Consider the following 20,981-nt stretch of genomic DNA (forward strand, 5'->3'; position numbering starts at 1 on the left):
TCCATGCCTGTAATGTCATTTATGTAATGATTTTCATCACTCTTTGAAGTATGGGAATCAAGTTTTTAAACAAGTGAAGAATATACATATACATATAGATATATAGGGGTGGGCAAAAGTAGGTTTACAATTGTTCATATGGAAAATAATACAATTAATAGTAATACAAGAATAAACTTAATGTCCTTACAACTATAAACCTACTTTTGCCCACCCTATAAATACAGTGTGAATATGTGTGTAAATATATCAGAGATACCAGTGAAATATATATCTCTAAGTATATATTTATATACATATATATGTGTGTATATGTGTATACACACACACACACACACACACACACACACACACACATATCCTGTGTATGAGCTTACTGAAACCAACATTTACTTGTTAAGCAGAGAAATGTTAGAAAGGCCAAAGTGGTTAGCAGCATAAACAAGTTCTAATTCAAGAAGGTATTTAGTGATTTGATTTACCTTTTACTAAATGAGGCCTTCATTGTAAAACTCTGGCCCAGCAGTCAATTGTTTCCAATACCCTGAGAACCTACTGCTACTAGAGAAAATTATAAACACTGATTTTAAAAAAGGAGTAAAGGACTTTTTCAAGTCTCCAGGGAGCTAACAGCTGGTGAGTGAGAGTTTCACAGTCATCTTCACACATACATTTATGAAGCAAACCCCATTCAGCAGTTAAAACTAATAAATGGAAAGATATAACAATAAAACCTGATGACTCTTAGCTATATTCAGATTTATGTTATGCTGTATCACATCCAAACTTGGCTGTTTTTGTCACTTTTACCCAGATGGTAATTACACCTTAAACATGCGCTACATTTATTCCTAACTAGGAACAAAAAACCCTTATAGTGCCAGATTTCCTGCATTCACACCACTCACAACAGTTGAAATGTTACATTTCTTTAATTTATTCCCATTCCTAACAAGACTGTAAATTTCATGGGGCATGGAAAGAGTATGTTTTTTCAATCACCAGTGCTCGGCACACAGTAGCCTGCAGGTAAGTATTTGTTGAGTAAATGAGTGCTGAGAAGACCACTTACAAGCTGAATGTTGGATGTAAGGGGTAGAAATTGGGTTTGTAGTGGGCATTCAGTGTGTTTTGTGTTAGTGCAAGGCACAGCACAATGGTCCGGGTACACTAAGCTACACAGAGGGAGCAAACCCCTAAGCCTCAGGGCTGTGATGCCACAGAAGCACATTGCAAGATCCGATGGTACACCCTCTCGTCTCTGTCTAAAAGGTTCCCCACTTGAGAGGCAATCCTGGGTGTCTCTTCTCCAAGTGGTGACTCAGGAACCCACACTCTTATCTATTGCCTAAGTAGGCCCCTGGACCTCTGGGTCCTTCACTAGACCCTGCGCACCTGGCTGGCCAAAGGAAAAAGGCCAAACCTGGAGGGTTTGCATCCCTCCTCACTATCCACTCACGTGGTCTAACCCAGTGGTCAGCAAACTCATTAGTCAACAGAGCCAAATATCAACGGTACAACGACGGAAATTTCTTTTGAGAGCCAAATTTTTTAAACTATATAGGTAGGTACATTGTTATTAACTTAATTTGGGTACTCCTTCAATCGCACTGTATGTGTGTGCCCGAATGTGGTATTTTGTGGAAGAGCCACACTCAAGAGGCCAAAGAGCTGCATGTGGCTCGTGAGCCGCGGTTTGCCGACCACTGGTCTAACCTAACTGCAAAGGGGTCAGGAAATGTGGTTTTATGAGTGCTTCCCAGGAAGAAAAGGAAAGAATTTTGGCAAACACATGGCAAGCATGCTTTTTGCCACACACAAGAACTGTTGTCTGACAAATACCTACGGTAAATATTAAATCTTAGTAAAACATTTTACAATAAAAATTGTTATATGAAACATTTATAACAGTTACTAAGCCATCAAAATGTAGTTTTAAGAAAACTAATTTGTGTGTGAGAGAGAGTGGAAGAGCTAAATTCTATTTGCTTTAAATTGTGTTTCTAGCAATACCAGCTAGCACAACTCTTAATTCAGACATTGAGATCAGTGATCCTCAAAGTATGGCCCAAATCATCAGAGTCTGTATTGCCGAGGAACTTGTCAGAAAGGCAGGTTTTCCGGCCCCACCCCACACCTACTGAATCAATGGTTCTTGAACAGGCCCTCTGAGAGATTGATACATGCTAATGTTTGAGAACCACTGTTGTATGTAATCACTGAGTAGTTTCAAAACAGAATATCATGTTACGGCGTGATCATCATTTTGATTAAATGCCCTATTCATGTGGATGGCCCATCACCCCCTCTCCCAGCCCATTGTCACAGACTGGCTTCAGTTTTCCCACTGGGTGCTGTGTTAATACTGCCTTTACAGCACTGATCATGTTGTTGTTGTTGTTGTTGTTATTATTATTATTATTATTACTGATCTTGATTGTCACTAAGTAATCTGGCTCATGATAGGCCTCACATCTGTACACCCAGGCTAGGGGGCTAGTCCTAACCAGTGGATAGAGCGTCGGCCCAAGGACTGAAGGGTCCCAGGTTCAATTCTGATGAAGGGCACCTACCTGGTTGCAGGCTCAATCCCTGGCCCCCACCAAGGGCAAGTGCGGGAGGCAACCATTCAATGTGTCTCTCTTACGTCAATGTTTCTCTCTCTCTCCCCCCTCCTCCTTTCCACCCTATCTAAAAAAAGGGGGTGGATATCTTCAGGGGAGGATTAACAAAACAAAACAAAATAAAGAAGAAGAAGACTAGGGGGCTAATGTAGGGCAGGTTCAAAAGCTACTAGAAGTAGCAGCCTTGCCCAGCCAGCGTGGCTCAGTGGTTCAGCGATGGTCGGCCTATGAACCAGGAGGTCACGGTTCAATTCCCCGTCAGGGCACATGCCCAGGTTGTGGGCTTCATACCCAGTGGAGGGTGTGCAGGAGGCAGCCGATCAATGATTCTGTCATCATTGATCTCTCTCTCTCTCTCTCTCTCTCTCTCTCTCTCTCTCTCTCTCTCTGAAATCAATAAAAATACAATTGGATGTCACTGGCTGAGAAGAAACAACCAGGGTGACAGGTAAGCTTCCTAGTCCCTGTAGCACGAGGTAGGAAAGATCAAGCTTGAGAAGTGGAGAGATGAATTCAGCTTTACGGAGCAGAATGAAACCAGCCATCGGGTGTGGCAAGGCAGGGGTTAAGTTCTGTTGGCTAAAGGCGTGGATGCAATGTCCAGTTTGCATGGAGGTCTAAACAGGTCACCTGGCCCGGTTCCTCAGAGCCCTGGCCTGCACTGTGCACAATGCTTCCCAGTGCTCGGGCCACATCTCCCATTCTGTCTGTGTTCACTGGTGCTGTCCCCAGGGCGGACATCCTGAAAATGGGGAGGCACTGGGGCCGGCAGAGTTAGGGCAACCAAATACTCCTGCTGGGTGTGGCAAATTTCTTTTTCTTCATTGTTAACATTCCATGAGCAAAGGAAGTGTAGGCCTTGTTACTTTCTGACACAGTCTACTGTACCAACAGCAGCTTTCTTTCATACCGAATTGGCCTATTAAAAAGTTCATTACCTCGTTAAGCAATTAAAAAAAAAGTTCATTACCGCAAAAATTGCATCATATTATTATTTTTGAAATAATGACTGTGATAGGCATAAAAATGCCCACCTAAGGATGCTATGTCCTCATCCCTGGAACATGTGAATAAGTTACCTTCCCAGGAAAGAGGGGCTTTGCAGAGATAAACTAAGGATCTTGAGCTAAGGAGATTGTCCTGGGTTACCTGAGTGGGCCCCATGAAACTACAGATTCCCTTAGAAATGAGAGAAGAAGGAGAGAGAGAGGAAGAGAGAGAGAGAGAGAGAGAGAGAGAGAGAGAGAGAGAGAGAGAGAGAGAGAGAGAGAGAGAAGGGGGGAGCAGGAGTGGGGGGGGGAGAGAGAGAGAGAGCGGTGAAGTACACGGAGTCGATTAGCTATAGCTGGCTTTGAAGACAGACGGAAGCCATGAGCCCAGGACAAGCAAAGAAATGCATGCTTCCCTAGAACCTGTATAGGAAGACAGTCCTGACAAAACTTTATTTGACCCAGTGAGACCCATTTCGGACCTCTGACCTCTGGAACTGTGAGAGAATATAAGTATGTTGTTTTAAGCAACTAAGGCGGTGGTAATTAGTCACCTCAGCCACAGGAAACTAATATACTGACTGTTCTTTAAGGTTTCAGAAGTCCCCAGATTACAAACTGCCTCAAAAAACAAACAAACAAACAAACAAAAAAAAAACACAAAAAAAACGAGTAAGCATAGCCATAAAATCCTTATGTGGCTAACCATACGCAGTTTTTCTTGGCTCCCTGCCCCACTCTGAGCCATGGTGGCATAGGCCGCCATGGTTTCCTGAAGGCGAGGTAACCTACTGCTTTTCAAAGACCCAGTGCCAGCTGGGACTTGCCATTACCTGCCCCCCAACCCCTGCGGGCTGCCCTCCCCATGCGGGACCACTGAGATGAGAAAGCCGTGGCGTTCCAAAGAGCAGCCTGTGGCTCAGGGTTTCTGCGTTTTAAAATAACTCCGCCAAGTCCAAATCCGTACGCAGACCATCCATCCGGTGCGTTTTCAGTTCTGTGAAAAGCCCTGTGTTCGCCAGGGCTGCAGAAGGGCCCGGGGTGTGATGCCGGGAACATCCCCTGCAGAGGCAGCGCACACTGACATCTAGTGATGCAAAGCCGCACTGCCGAGGGCTGGGACCCGAAGCAGCCTGCAGCAACGGGCTCCTCCTTTCTGATGCACCTATCCTGCCCCCCACCCCCACCCCCACCCCACCCCAGCCCCAGGCTCAAGACAGTGCAGACCGCAGACCACATGACTTCAGCTGCCGCGGTGCAGCCGAGGCTGGTCAGGTTTCTTCCTGCTCGTGTGCACCGGTGCAAAGTTTAACCGTCTGAGAGTCTTGCCTCTTAATTTTTGAAATGACTTCTGCACATTTTAAAGCGCAAGTTTGTACTTCTGAAAACCTTTTGGTGCTCCTGGTGGCCAGACGCTTGAATGCCAGCTGAGCCTAAGCGCATTTCTATTTTCTAGGCCCACAGAACAACCACTGTGGCTGGGAGGTCCTGAGCAAGGAATGACCTGCCCCAGGGATGGGACAGGGGCCGCAGATCCTTGCCCTCTGCGCTGCTTCACCCGCGTCCCATTCTCAAACATTGTATCATAGTATTATTTTTAAAATAATGACTGTGACCGGCAGAAGAATGCCCACCTAAAGATGGCTATGTCCTCATCCCTGGACCCTGTGAATCATTACCTTCCCAGGCAAGAGGGACTTCACAGAGATAAATTAAGGGCTAGCTATGACGCCTAAGGCACAGAAGAGAAGGCAAAGAATGCCCCCTCCATTTTCCCCTTTCCCCCCAGCACACAGTGAAAATAAGTTGGCAGAGATAAGATTTCTATTTCCTTCCTGAATGGGAGCAAAATTAGAAGCAAGACTGAATTTTGAAGGCTGTTGCAGTACCCAACTGAAAAATGATAAGGGAGTCGCACCACCATGTGAATGTACTTAATTCCACTGAGCTGTACACTGAACAATTCTTAAAATGGTAAATTTCAGGGAGGGAGGGAGGGAGGGAGACCCGAAGCAGTAGCAGTAGGAATGGAAGAAGATTCTACAGGTCTTATCAAATGATTGGATGTAGATACATTCTCACATCATTCTCATGGGCAAAATGTGCAGATTAAGAGCAGATGAACAAATATTAAACCAGAACACTAATTGCAAAAAACACTCTTACAACCTTCTCACTGAAATAAGCAGACCTAAAATCATGAATAATCAGATTGTACAATTAAATGTGGTTTTCTCCATACATTTATAACATTTCCTTTTATGACATGTACATATCAAGCAAACCATGCAGATGGGAAAATAAAATGTGCTGCACTAAAAGCACACAGATTTCACAGAGAAAGGGGGAAAAGAAGCATGCGATAAGGCATGTCTTATTCCGCTTTGACTGTCAGAAATACGAGACAGGCAAAAACATTGCCAGAATTCAGTTGCTTCTGTGAGCTGAGCACAAAAGGAAAGGATAAATGGGAAGGAACTTCAGACATGACATGTGCAAACAACAGATTCAAGGGTTTTGGTAATGAAGATTTGTTCCTCTTTAGAATTTGTAATCTGTTGAAATAGTGATTCATTGAAATTCTAGGGAAGAATGAGAAGAAATCTGTAATTTCTTCAGTAGCACGAAACAATTCAATTAAACGTTCAGACGTGCATCTATATGGCTTTTCTAGGGTATCTTTTAACAGATTGCTCACTAATAATAAGTTTGCTCTGTCCCTTCATCCCACCTCCAACAAGGACTGGGTAAATAAGTGAAGAATATTGTCAAGAGCAATATTAATGAGGAGTATATCAGCCATAATTAGAATTTCATTTTAATGCAGCAGGATTTTTTTTCTACTGAATTAAAGTTACTTGATAATAGCTCATGTGTTTCAGTAACAAAAGAATTTCTTCGGGCCCTGGCCGGTGTGGCTCAGTGGATAGAGCATCGGCCTGCAGACTGAAGGGTCCCGGGTTCGATTCCTGGTCAAGGGCACATGCCCGGGTTGCTGGCTCCCTCCCCAGTAGGGAGTGTGCAGGAGGCAGCCGATCCATGATTCTCTCTCCTCATGGATGTTTCTCTCTCTCTCTCCCTCTCCCTTGCTCTCTGAAACCAATACAAAAAAAAAAAAAAAAAAAAGAATTTCTTTGGGAGTTCACAAAGAAAATGTACAACTTTAAGCCCTGGCCGGTGTGGCTCAGTTGGTTAGAGCGTCGCCCCATGCACCAGAGGTAACATAATGCGGGTTCAATTTCCAGTCTCCCAGTCACGGCACACACCTAGGTTGCAAGTTCAATCCTTGGTGGAGGTGGATACAGGAGGCAACTGATCAATGTCTCTCTCCCTCTGCTCCCCCACCCTCTCCTCTCACTCTAGAATCAATGAGGAAAAACATACCCTCAGGTGAGAATTTTTTTTTAAAGTACAATTTAAAAAAAATTAAGCCCCACCAAGCAGAAAATTTACTTAGCTTCACACATGGGGACTTCAGAGAAACGAGTTTTGGGAAGCCAGGCCCTGTCCGCTAGGATTTCTGTAAACTCAGTCATTATGCAGGGGAAATCCTGTCTTTTACCTTCAAGTCACAATACAAGTCACAATACTGACCCACAGGCACACTTGAAATGGCGATGGCTTGATAATCTGAATAATAGAAACTATCTTGTTTTTCATATTTAGTGCAATCAAGCTAATGGCTTTTGTATAATTTTCCAAGCTGCTTAATGGATATTTTATGATTTAAAATAATTATCTTTCTTGTCAGGCAATATATAAAGAATCCAGAATTCCTCGTGTGAGACTGAAGAGCCTCAGGAAGAAGTTTATGTCTGTTGGGACAGTAATTCCAGGCATGGATCTACAGACCTACGCCAGTCTGTGATGAAGTGTCCACAGTGAAACAAGAAAAGTTAGGACAATGCAGTTGTTGCTTTTTTATCCATGAAAAGCTAAACACCGCCCTGGCCGGGTGGCTCAGTTGGTAGGAGCGTGGTCCCCTATACCAGAGGGTTGTGGGTTCGATTCCCAATCAGGGCACATACCTAGGTTGCAGGTTCTATCCCGGTTGGGGCACTCTTTGCCGTGAAATGTTAGCAGAGAAATGTTAGAAAGCACTGTGCACAGTGCAGGCTAGGGCTCTGAGGAACTGGGCCAGGTGACCTGTTGAGATCTCCATGCAAATTGGACATTGCATTCACGCCTTTAGCCAACAGAACTTAACCCCTGCCTTGCCACACCCGATGGCTGGTTTCATTCTGCCCCATAAAGCTGAATTCATCTCCCCACTTCTCAAGCTTGATCTTCCCTACCTCGTGCTCCGGGGACTAGGAAGCTTACCTATTACCCTGGGTGTTTCTTCTCAGCCAGTGACATCCAATTGGTCTCCAAGACCTGTGGAGGCTGCTCTCTCTCTCTCTCTCTCTCTCTCTCTCTCTCTCTCTCTCTCTCTCTCTCTTTAAAGTGATCCTCACCCGAGGATATGTTTATTTATTTATTTTTATTATTTTTTTAAAAATATATTTTATTGATTTTTTTACAGACAGGAAGGGAGAGGGACAGAGAGCCAGAAACATCGATGAGAGAGAAACATCGGTCAGCTGCCTCCTGCACACCCCCTACTGGGGATGTGCCCGCAACCAAGGTACATGCCCTTGACCAGAATTGAACCTGGGACCCTTCAGTCCACAGGCCGACACTCTATCCACTGAGCCAAACCGGTTTTGGCTGCTCTCTCTTTTTAAATGTATTTTTATTGATTTCAGAGAGAGAGAAAAAGAGAGAGAGAGAGAGAGAGAGAGAGAGAGAGAGAGAGAGAAACATCAATGAAATGGGAGGCAGTCAATTGATGTTTCTCTCTCTCTCCTTCCCTCTCTCTCTAAAATCAATGGAAACATACCCTTGGTGATGATATAAATAAATAAATGAATAAGTAAATAAGTAAGTAAATAAATAAATAAAATGCTTAATGTTCCATGAAACTTTATGTATATTCTGGGATGAGACATAAAATGTTTCTCTGAATGTGGGCAATAGTCAAAAAAGTTAGAAGACAGTTGGATTCATTCAAAGATCTCTATGATATATTATAGTGTAAAACTGTATGAATCTCACCTTCATAGTAAACACAGAAGTCCCCCACACTAGCTCACCATCCTGCTAACAAATCCAGGAGAGCTCCCATTCTTTCTTGAGGTTAACGTGGCTTCCTGGGAGCAATCTGCCTTGATTCCTCCATGCAGATTTGGACATCAGGCCCACCTCCGGATCTCTCCTGGTCCTTGGGGTACTGATTTTCATAATGCTTATTCTACTATATATTATTTGTCCATCTCCCCAGCAAGCTGTGTTGTACTTCAGCAAGGTCAGGCACACATAAGGAGAATGAGAGAGGAAGGAAGGGAGGGAGGGAGGGAGAGAAAGAGGGAGGAAGGGAGGGAGGGAGGGAGAGAAAGAGGGAGGGAGGGAGGGAGAGTAAGAGGGAGGGAGGGAGGGAAGGGAAGGAAGGGCTGTATTTGCTTAAAGCAGTGATTTTCAGACTGCTGTCACATCAGTCCCCTGGGAAGCTTTTAAAAGCCCAGCACCCAGACCACACTCAGACAATTAAAGTAGAATGCCCAGGCATCAGGAATCTTTAAAGCTCCCCAGGGGAGTTCAACATGCAGACAAGGTTGAGACCCACTGGTTTAGACCAGGACCCGGTCTGTTACAAAACAGATTCTGATTCCCTGGGGCTGGAGTGGAGCTCAAGATTCATTCTAACAAACTTCAAGGTGATATCGATGCTACTGGTCTACAGACTACACTTTGAGGAGCAAGGGAAGAGTATCGGATGGATGCTGGCAACAGAGAATGAGCTGGAAGACAGAGAAGGTCATGACCAGCCATGTAGTTCCTGGAATTAGCTGACTAGCACAGTTTCTTACTAGCTATGTAACCTTGGGCTGGTTACTTAAAGGTTTCCCCATCTGATAATGGAGACATAACAGTATCTCAACTCAGAGAGTGGTTGTGAGGACCAAGCAGCATACTTCATAGAGACCCTCGCACATACATGTGCATTTTCAGTATTCTGATTATGCACCCCAATCCACTCACTAGCTTTGTGCCCTTGGTGAATTACCTAACCTCTCTGAGCTTCAGTTTCCTCAAATGTAAACTGGGAAATCACAATATCCATCTTACAAGATGGGCTTTATATAAAGGAGTGGCATGTAAAATTCTTAGCCCAGTATTTGACCCGTGTGCATATTAAAAGATAGCTACTCTTCTAATTAGTTTCATTTGTATTGAGATAATTCATTCTGACTTCCCGTAGGTACATTCTCTATGTAGCCATCTGCCAGATCTCAGAATCTCCTTTCCCCACCCTCCTCAGGCCCTAGGCTGTGGGGACAGATGACACAAGATGGGGAGGCTCATCTCACTCTTTATTTCAACATGTTATACTTCAACAGCAGGAGGCCACATGGGTAGGTTTGGGCAGCAGCCATTATTCTCCTTACTCCTTTACAGATGAAGAAGAAATAAACTTGGCTCTGACATGTTAGATTTTCTCAAGCAAGTGCCATATGGAGGATAAAAGCTCTTAATTCTAATGAGAGCCAGAGAAAATACTGGTGGTTTCATGCTTCTTTAAAACCTCTTTTTCAAAAACACTTTGAAGACCTGCCATGTGTCAAGTGTCATACCAGATTCAAAGTAGAACCCATAACAGAGGTTTGAACAAACTGCCGCTGTAGGATCACAGCGGGCACCTGGGGGTTGCGGGCGGCAGGATGGGATGTTTCACAGAACAGGTGCTATCTTGGCTGGGCAGTGAAGGTTAAGGGGGAGTTGAGAAATGGGAAATGGGCGGGGGGAGGTGTTCAGGAAGAGAGAACAGCATGGACAATGATGATGCGATGGGAAACAGCTTGGCATGTTTGGGGAATGGCAGGTGGCCAGGGTGAAGAAGATGGAGCTAGAAAGTTCCCCCTGGGGCCAGATGGTCATCCAGGTCAAAGAGTGTGGATTTTATCCTGTTAGCCGTGATAGGATGACCACGTAATTCGTCACTTAAATGGGTGGCTTTTGAGAGTAAAAGGACGTGCTAACCAGGTGGAATAACAGAACACCAACAAAAAACAGCACTGTTCCGGGCTAATAGGGACTTCCCTTTGGGAGAACTCTAAGGCCTGACACTGATCAGATTTGTGTTATCGAGGAAATTCCGGTAGCAATGCGGATTGGAAAGAGAGGCTGCCTACCGTCAGAGAGATCGCTAGGAAGGCAGTGGGGATGGAGAGGGGAGACATCTAGAAATGTTTTTGTCAGAAATATAATGGATTGGAGGGGGTGGAAAGGAGAGGGAGGGAGGGAGGGAGAGAGAGAGAGAGAGAGAGAGAGAGAGAGAGAGAGAGAGAGAGAGAATATTTAATGACTCAGCACTTCCCTGCTGGGGGACATGGGGACTGAGGAAGATAAGAAGAGGAGCAGATTTGGGGAAACAGTTTGTACAGTCTGAGGCACGTTGACTTGGAGATATTTGCTAAATACTGGTGTTGATGTCAGTGTCCAGCCAACATTACAGCTCAAGGCATGGAAATCACGGGTGGAGATTGGAGATACAGATTTTCATTATAGGTAACTAGAGGCCCGATGCACGAATTTCATGCAAGAGTAGGCCTTCCTTCCCCCTGCTGCAGGCACCTGCTTCCCTCTGGCACCCGGGACCCAGGCTTCCCTCTGGCCGCCAGCAGGCACCCAGGACCCGGGCTTCCCTCGCAGCCCTGGCTTCGCCCAGAAGGTCGTCCAAAAGGATGTCCGGTCTAATTAGCATATTACACTTTTATTATTATAGACTAGAGTCCCAGTGCACGAAATTCGTGTGGGGAGGGGGGCAGTCTCTCAGCCCAGCCTGCACTGGCCTGCAGGGATTAGGTCTAAACCAGCAGTCAGACATCCCTCTCGCAATCTGGGACCGCTGGCTCCTAACCACTCACTTGCCTGCCTGCCTGATCGCCCCTAACCACTCTGCCTGCCTGCCTGATCACCCCTAACACCTCTGCCTGCCTGCCTGATCGCCCCTAACCCCTCTGCCTGCCTGCCTGATCGCCCCTAACCACTTGCCTGCCTGCCTGATGCCCCTAACCACTTGCCTGCCTGCCTGATGCCCCTAACTGCTCGCCTGCCTGCCTGATCACCCCTAACCACTTGCCTGCCTGCCTGATCACCCCTAACACCTCTGCCTGCCTGCCTGATCGCCCCTAACCACTTGCCTGCCTGCCTGATGCCCCTAACCACTTGCCTGCCTGCCTGATGCCCCTAACTGCTCGCCTGCCTGCCTGATCACCCCTAACCACTTGCCTGCCTGCCTGATCACCCCTAACCCCTCTGCCTGCCTGCCTGCCTGATCGCCCCTAACCACTTGCCTGCATGCCTGATTGCCCCTAACCGCCTCTGCCTGCCTGTGTCATCACCCCTAACCACTCTCCTGCCTGCCTCATCATCCCTAACTGCCTCTGCCTCGACCCCCACTGCCGTGGCTTCTCCCAGAATGACGTCCAGAATGACATCCAGAAGGTCGTTTGGCTGTCTGGTCTAATTAGCATATTGTGCTTTTATTATTATAGATAATACTAGAAGGAAGAGGAGGAACCAGGGAGGTTAGAGGGAGGCAGAGCTGTAGGAGGAAACATAGGAGAGAGGAACATCCAGAAGGTGACAGAAGGAGGAGAAGGTTTGGTGTGTGACGATCACTTCATTCATTCGGCACTCTCCAACAGGTAGAGAATGATGAACACCGACGTCATACTTGACAGGAGAGCATCCATCAGTGCTTACCTTCTTAGAGTGGTGGAGGGGGAAGCCAGGCTGCATGCTGCATGTTGAAGACTGTATGGGAATGAGTACCAGGAGGCAACTGCAGACCGCTCTTTCCAGGGGTTAGTAACGACCAGCAGGAGCGGGAGTGACAGCAGCTGGGTGGGAAGCAGCTTCCCTACTTCATTTTCCTAATGCTGTTTAAGTCTGGCATAAACATGTGATTAGAACATTAAAGAAAAAGCAGCTGAATTTACCCCAGGCCCCCTGAGTCTCACTTTCAGTCACAAGACCTGAATGTGAAGTGCTTTTCCTTGTCCAGAGTAACGGTGGCGTTAAGCCCTTATGTAGAGAATGCTTTTTTTCTTGGCTTGTAGTCAGATGTAACTTGGTAATGGTCCAGTTAGAACATTTCAGTGTAGAACGCTTTTGCGCATTAGTGTTGTAGGCCACTATAGCTTACCTATTCTGAAGAGTGAAAAGATCAATTACAATAATTTTATAGGATGATTATTCGTGATTCCGTGTAAGACCAAAGATGGCTGAATCAGTGCCCTCGGAGCCTGCAGGAAGCAGTGCCTTTCCGAAGACAAAGATGTGGTGGGGCTCCCGGAAATCTCAAGGCCTTGACGGACACGGATCTAAAGACATGCAAGTCAACGTGGTCCTCATGGTGGGTCCTCTCCAACAAGAGACTTGTGGGCTCCACTGTAATATAAAGCCAGAGAGAAAACCAGGTGATTTAAAGTTCAGGCAGAGGGATTCCCTTGAAGAATGAACAGAGGGGGCAACTCCATGAGGACATGCAGCTAGCAAGGGCTGCAAGACTTGCCTCCACCTTCTGATGCATGAAGGGATAAGTGAAAATAATTTGCTGGCATTCACAAGTGTTCCCACTGACAGAACACATTCGTTATAATGGTAACAGCTTTCCTCTTTAATCTTGGTATAAATTCCACATACTTATCATAATTCTCATTTAAAATTTCTTGGTCATCCTGTACCTTCACTATATCTCTACCATTGCTTTATCATTCAGTCTCTGCATGGAATAACTTTTGTTTCTCACATTTCAAACACTGACTCTGCTACCATCCATCAATCTCAGGGAACTCCTCCACAGTCATGGGGATTCAGGCACTTGGGCCATCTCTTTCTCCCCCAAGTAGTATCATCATCTCGGAAGATTTAAAAATCCATCTGGACACCTTCTGTCTTAGTCTGTTTGGGCTGATAAAACAAAACACCATCAACTAGGTGTCTGATAAACAACAAATTTATTCCTCACGGTTCTAAGGCTGGGAAGGCCAAGATCAACATACCAGTAGATTTGGTGCCTGGTGAAGTTCTTCTTTCTAGAAGGCCATTTTTCACTGTAACCACACATGGTGGAAGAGGTTAGGGAGCTCTCTGGAGCCCCTTTTATAAGGGCACTAATCCCAGTCATGAGAACACTGCCTTCATGATCTAATCATCTCCTAAATACCATCATCTTGGGGATTAGGATTTCAACACATGAATTCTGGGGGGAGACAGACCCATAAGCCATGATATCCTCTCATCAGCCTGACTGCAAATCCATTGCCTGCTCCCCTCCCCCACAGCAGTGTCATTTACTTATACATCACTCCAACTATCCATTCCCATGATCTTATCCTGGACCTTGTCATTACTCTGTGCCAGGCCAACCCAGCCAAGGGTTCGGCAAGCCTGAGGAAGGGTGGCGAAGGATGTAGAAAAGACAGACAAAGAGAATAAGCTGGGTCTAGGTGGATCTCCTGTGCCTGGTTAAGGCCACAGAGAAAGATCCAGACAGCAAGCTGAGCCTTTATTTTATAGCCAGAGGTAAACAAGGTAGTGGTCACCATAGTTACAATGTTCTTGTGAGTTTCACTTGTTTTGGCAGCACTTGCTGCATCTCCCGCAGTCCATTAGCTACTCAGATAAGATCTAGGTCAAGCTTAATTATGCTAAGAGGGCTGTGCCCTCTAAACTGGGACTTATTTGTGGCTTTGCCAACAGGTCAGTCCCAGGCTTAACCCTATAGCAGCTCCCTACATTACTCAAAACCATTCCACTTCTGAGAGTGTATAACTTCAGCACTGCTTTTTCAAAACACTCACTCTTTTACCCCATCAAGAAAGACCCCATTGGAGTAATGCCAGTAAAAATGACAGGGTATGAATCTCCAAAAATTCTCTCTTCCATAAAGCAATGTGGAAACGGACAAAAATGGCCAGAATGAAATTTTTTTAGAACTGTAGAAATTCATCAGATTTGTGACAATCAGTGAGTGTTTCCTGAGGAAAAACAGGCGAATCTCATTAAGAACCGTGAGCTCAGTTTGCCCTGTTCCTATCACCCACCTCCCTCAGCCCTGTGGTAGTCTTGAACATCAACAGCCCATAATCACAGTGAAACTGGAGGAGGCAAAATAGGACTACAGCATCTCCAAAGCCTCGTATTCAGAGAACTATCATGGTTTGACCTGTCTGGAAGTTCCCTGGAAGACTCCAACTGCAATGCGGTCTTGATCTGACTTGATTTGGAGCTCGCCCAGTGTGAAAAGCCTTTTCCCTGGGGACTTTTGTTGAGAACAGACAGAGGCAATTGTTTCATTGCACAACTCCCTGAGACCATGGATAACAGTTGGACAACAATAGACTAACCAGAAAGCTTAAAAGGAAAAGCTGGGGAATGAGGGACTTTGCAAACATATTCCTGGGAAACTAGCAGACCATGTGCATACATAGGGCTGTGCAAGTGTCCAGGGCTATGGGCGTGCTCAGGAAAAACCAGAGAAGGCCCTAAGTTCCCACCTCTATGCAGCCTAACCTGGAAGCTGTGTATGAACAGGAAGTGAAGGAGAAGGCAGAGTTGTCAATTGTCTGGCTGGATATTGAAGGCTGGGCCCTCTGCAAAGCTGGGAGACTTATTGGACCCCAGCATTTAAGAAAAATGTCTTCATTTTTGTAGTCCTACAAAGGGGATTAAACAGGTGCTACATAACTGATGGATATCTGCCTAAGCCAGTGGTTCTCAACCTTTCTAATGCCGAGACCCTTTAATACAGTTCCTCATGTTGTGGTGACCCCAACCATAAAATTATTTTCGTTGCTACTTCATAACTGTAATTTTGCTACTGTTAATGAATCGTAATGTAAATATCTGTGTTTTCCGATGGACTTAGGTGACCCTGCTAGCAGTTCTCAACCTGTGAACCACTTAGGCGACCCACAGGTTGAGAACCGCTGCTACAGTTATGAAGTAGCAATGAAAATAATTTTATGGTTGGGGGTCACCACAACATGAGGAACTGTATTAAAGGGTCACAGCATTAGAAAGGTTGAGAACCACTGGCCTAAGCATTACCTGCCACTAAGCTAACTGAGCAGACTTACGTGTCAGAAACAAACATAAACTGTCAGATATGAAGGAAGAAATAGACAATTCAACAATAATAGCTGGGTACTTCAATATGACACTTTCAATAATAGATAGAACAATGAAACAGAAGATCAACAGGGAAACAGACTTGAACAACACTGTAAGTCAACTGGACTTAAAAACATTCAACAGATCATAATACACAGTTTTCTCAAGTGTACCTGGAACACTGCAACATTGACAATATCCTAGGCCAGTGGTTGGCAAACTGCGGCTCGCGAGCCACATGCGGCTCTTTGGCCCCTTGAGTGTGGCTCTTCCACAAAATACCACGGCCTGGGCGAGTCTATTTTGAAGAAGTGGCGTTAGAAGAAGTTTAAGTTTAAAAAATTTGGCTCTCAAAAGAAATTTCAATCGTTGTACTGTTGATATTTGGCTCTGTTGACTAATGAGTTTGCCGACCACTGTCCTAGGTTATAAAGCAAGTTTAAAGCAAATTTACACATAAAACAAATGTTAAAAGACTAAAGTGACAAAATGTCTTCTTGGACCAATTATGGAATGAAATTGAAATCGATTACCAGAAGTAAATTTGGGGAACTTGTAAATAAGATGTAAGTCAAAGAAAATCACAAGAGAAATTAGAAAATACTTGGAGAGGAATGAAAATGAAAACACAGCATACCAAAGCCTATGAGATACAGTGAAAACAACGATTAGAGGGAACTTTATAGCTGTAAACACCTATATTAATGAGGGGAAAATATATTAAGTCAATAACATAACTACTAGAAAAAGAAGAGCACCCTAAACCCAAAGCACATAGAAGGAAGGAAACAATACAGATGAGAGTAAAAATAAATTAGAGAATAGAACAACCATAGCGAAAATCAAGGAAAACAAAAGTTGATTCTTTGAAAACAAACCTATTATTTCTACCATTTTACGAGTGACAAAACTTAGAGAGATTAAATAATTAGCCCAAGGTCACACTGCTAATAAGTGGTGGGTTAGGATCTGAAGTCAAATGTGGCTCAACAAACAGAATTGCCAATTCACTTAATAGAAAAGAGGTTAAATAGCTAAAAACTATCTTCCCTCCATCCTACTGCTGTTTGCTCTGTATCTGCCCCCCGCCCCCCCGCCCCCATTCCCCAATGGCATTTTTCTACAATTAGCATTAGCAAACAAATCACTCACTGCTCTTTTTAAAACCAAAAAATACCATTATTTCTCTTAATCTTAATTATTTTTAAGGCTCTATGCTCGCAACCCAGGTAATGGTTACTTTTATTTATCAATTTGGCTGGGCTAAGGGATGCCCAGACCACCGGTAAGATTACTGCTAGGTGTTTCTGTTGGGGGTGTTTTTGGAAGATGAGCATTTGAATCAGTATGCTGAGTAAAGAAGATGTGTCTCCCCTCGCCCCCCACCCCCCCGCCTCCTGCTTGCAGGTGAGCATCATCCAATACATTGAGGAACTGGAACTGAGTAGAACAAAAAGGTGAAGCTGAGAATTCATCTTCTGCCCTTGGACATCACTGCCTAGTTCTTTAGCCTTCAGACTCATACTGAACTACACCACCAGCTTTGCTGGTTCTCCAAATTGCAGACGGCAGATGGTGGGACTCTCAATATACAGTATAATGATCTATACACTGTCTTGATATATAAAGGTAGACAGATAAAGATATATAGATAAAGATATATCTTCATATATCCTATCAGTTCTATTTCTCTGGAGAACCCTGACTAAAACAACCAAGGACCACAAGTACACCAACCCCCCAAAAGCCCACAGCACAAAACTTTCAGGTCAAACTGCAAAGCAAACTCTTCGGGGTCAGAATATTTGGTGGTGTTTCCCAATGAAATCACACCTTCTAAAGAGAAGGGTGTCCCTGAAGACAAGAGGATTTGACATGGAAGGAAAGGTGATTTTATAAAAAATGGCCAAAAGCCAGGCAGGGGAGCAATAAGGAAGCAAGGTGAGTGCCCACTCTGTACCATTTCCCATCCATTCCGCGGGACACATAGGGAACGTCAACACCATCCAGTGGTACAGATCTTTCTAGAGAGCTCAGTTACGATGGAAAGCCCTGGTGATTTCAGTCATACCTTGTATTAATCTACCATGTGTTTGTTCTGTGTGAAGTCCAGGGACAGATGTTGTAAATCTAACCACAGTCATGATTCACTTCGGGGCATCTGAGGATGGCGGTTGGTTCCAGGGCATGGGAGAACCTGAGGCGGTGGACATCTGTGGCAAAGAGAATAAGTGACTACACAGGGAAAGCCAACTTCTGGGACTTCCCTGTTCATAGCTTTTAGAGACATATGTTGGGTGGCATTTACTGCTCATTAGCCCAGATACCTCTGAGAGATTCTGCTTAAACTACTATCAATCTCTTAGTCAAGCAGCATGTAGATAGCCATGTATATTCATGAGGAGAAAGAAAAAAGCTATTGTGTGTCTTTGAAAAGAAAGATCATCAAAGGCCAAAGATTTAAAATGTAGCTCCATGTCAATCTAATGAACAAAATAAACTGATGAGCAAAATAGATCCAGAGATCTATGAACAGACTGATGAATTTCATGAGGGAAAGTAGGGGTGGGAGGGCGGGGAGAGGGAGAGATTAACCCGGGAACTTAAATGCATATATGCATAGCCCATGGACACAGACAATAATATGGTGAAGACTTGGGAAGGGCGGATCTGGGGAGGAGGGGGGTTAATGGGGGGGGGGGTTAATGGGGGGGGGGGACCCAAAGGGGACAACTGTAATACTTTCAATAATAAAGATAAATTTAAAAATAAAATAAGCCGAAACCGGTTTGGCTCGGTGGATAGAGCATCGGTCTGCGGACTGAGGGGTCCCGGGTTCGATTCTGGTCAAGGGCATGTACATTGGTTGCGGGCACATCCCTGGTGGGGGTTGTGCAGGAGGCGGCTGGTCGATGTTTCTCTCTCATCGATGTTTCTAGCTCTCTATCCCTCTTCCTTCCTCTCTGTAAAAAATCAATAAAATATATTAAAAATAATAAAATAAAATGTAGCTCCATGTCAACTACAGCATCTCTCTCTCTCTCTCTCTCTCTCTTTCTCATACACATACACACACACACACACACACACACACACACACACACACACACACACGTGGGATCCCTTATCACGTCCCGCGTGTTTCAGGGTTCCCGTTCAGGTCCGGTTTCTGGAGAAGGCCGCAATCAAAATGAAGAGAAGCTAGAAAAGAATCAATTTGGGTAAATGGGGGGCCAGGCGGGAGCCCACCTCTAGTGGGAGGACTGCTCACTGCTCTGGCCTTTGCCATCCCTTTTATTGGGGTTCTGAGATACATCCACATCCTTTAGGCAGGAAATTACAACAAAAGACAATCAGCAAAAATTTACATATGATTAACAGGTGAGAGTTTCTTTAACTACCAATGTCTCAACTAAACAATGAGTGACTAGCTCTGACCATTCAGAGCGATTAAGGTTGACCAAAGCATTCCGGATTCCCTTTTCACATTTAACTTCCAATGTCTCAATGTTCGGTTTCCGGCACACACACCCCTTGTTGAGCCCTTGGCAGACATCAGTAATCAATCATGGTAGATGATCACTGCTGAGATTGTGATCTCTGACTCTGATTCAGCTCAGGGCTCCAGTGAGCCACTACCTGACTTTCAGCCTTGAGGCTCCTGAAGAAACTTTCCCATTCCTGGCCTAGTTTTCCCATTAGTTGGGGACAGTATTTTGAGTATTTTTAGCTGTATGCCCTGCTCTTCCTCCTGCCACCTTGCCTCAGGTTCCAGCTCTCCTTCAAGGCGCCCTCTACACCCTTCACTCTTTGCAACCTTCTATGTCACAACTTGCCCAAGAGGCGCTGGGACAGTTAAGGACGACATTCAGTATATTTGACAACTGGTTCAGCCCAGGTGCTGGTCAAGGAGAATGGCACCCTGCCCGTGAACACCCATGAAGACCGCCCCACTCACGGTGTGTGTGACCTTGGAGAAGCATGGCAGCCAGCCAGGGCGTTGGCATTTTCGTGCAGCATTTGCAAGATAGGCTGACTTGTACACTTGATAAAAACAGAACCAGCTGGGAATTCCAAAGGACTTTTGAATTAGGGTGACTGCTCAGCCCAGATCTGTGGCCTTCCTGCTGACGGGCCCAGCACATTCCTTGTTCTTGTTCTTAGGAAGGGTTTGTGTGAAGGTGTCTTCTCTTGGGTCCTTAGCATTCCTTGGTTATTGCCCCCACCTCAACCTTCTGGAATTTTCCACAGCTAAGGATTCTTCTCTTTGGCCCATTTTTAAAATATGGAAACACACGCAGAAAAGGAGTTGTTATTTAACGGCTTACACAGTTTCCTTTCAGCATTAGAGTCAAAAAGTGCTTGTCCTTTATCTCTATTCATTGAAAAGAAGAATAATAAAGCGTAAACCTCCATCTAGCAAATAAATGATTCTATCCCCCTTGAATGACATGTATCTTAGAACTGGTTCCCAATGTGTGTACCTTAGATTTTTTGCCTGCATTGAATTCCCTGATTTGTTTTTTAAACATTGGTGCCAGGATCCCACCCCAGACCTACTACATAGAAACAGTTAGGCAGGAGGGCCAGGACTCCACATTTTTTACTAAGGTTTGCAAACCTGGGGGATAGAGACTTTTGGTTGTTCTGCCCAAAGGGTTTGCCTTCTCTTTTTTTTTTTTTTTTAAATTATTTATTTATTTATTTCAAAGAGGAAGGGAGAGAGAGACAGAAACATCAGTGATGAGAGAGAATCATTGATCGACTGCCCTTCTGCACGCCCCCTACTGAGGATCGAGCCTGCAACCCGGGCGTGTGCCCTTGACTGGAATCACACCTGGGACCCTTCAGTCTGCAGGCCGACACTATCCACTGAGCCAAACCAGCTGGGTGGGTTTGATTTCTCTTGAACTGATTTCTTAACCTTAAAATTTTGAAAATTCAGAACATTAGCTTTTCTTTGTCCTTTTTATAGAATTTAATCACAGATAAAACAAAGTATCTGATATAGAAATAAACACTGGCTCATGTATCTTTAAATACAAGGGCAATTCCTGGTCATGGCCCTGGAGGGCAAATGGGTTGCTTGTTTCTATGTCATGAATCCAGTCAACATCGATTATTCTTAGGGACAGAGGGAGAATCA

This window comes from Cnephaeus nilssonii (genome assembly GCF_951640355.1).
Source record: "Cnephaeus nilssonii genome assembly, chromosome: 12".
Taxonomy (NCBI): domain Eukaryota; kingdom Metazoa; phylum Chordata; class Mammalia; order Chiroptera; family Vespertilionidae; genus Cnephaeus; species Cnephaeus nilssonii.